Below are 609 nucleotides of genomic sequence, written 5' to 3'. Positions count from 1 at the left end.
CAGCCAGGCTGGCTCTGATTTAAATTTCCTGAACCCTAAGGGTCCCCCGCACATTCAGCCCCCAGCCCTCCTTTTGGATTACAGTGTTAGTCTACCCTCCCCCACCTCCCGTCAGCCTCCCCTCCGGGCCTTCCTTGTTGGGCCTCTCTGATTCCCACCACATCACAGTGGGTGCTGTGGTGCCTGTCCCGCGGGAATGTTTTATACTGTGAAATGAGTTGGCCGGATTGGGCGGGGGGAGGAGCCCGGTGGGACAGAACCCCTCCGGAGGGACTGTGCCGCCCACTCCCCAAAGCCCTTCCGTGGTCTCCCCTCCCCCACCTGCCTCCTTCCTCCCCTCAAAATGAGTTTGACTCAAGGGGGTGACAGAATCGAGAGAGGCTGACACTTATCCATTCGCGTGGCCTCTCTCCTCAGGACCCCCGCCCCTCCCCCCAGACCAAGCCCTGGCCTTTTCCTTTAAGGCCTGTCACCCTAACCCAGCCTAGGACGCCAATTTCTCCCTCCCCTCGGCACCCCACATCCTTTCTAGAAAGGGAGCAAGGGGAGATTGCCAGGGGGTCCGACGTTTTTCCGGAGAAGATTTAAAGGCTGAGGCTTTGAACCCAG

The sequence above is a fragment of the Neophocaena asiaeorientalis genome, unplaced genomic scaffold (assembly GCF_003031525.2).
Source record: "Neophocaena asiaeorientalis asiaeorientalis breed wild unplaced genomic scaffold, Neophocaena_asiaeorientalis_V1.1 scaffold629, whole genome shotgun sequence".
NCBI classification, from domain to species: Eukaryota; Metazoa; Chordata; class Mammalia; order Artiodactyla; family Phocoenidae; genus Neophocaena; species Neophocaena asiaeorientalis.
The sequence above is the reverse complement of the archived record's forward strand: the minus strand, read 5'-3'. Positions refer to the sequence as shown.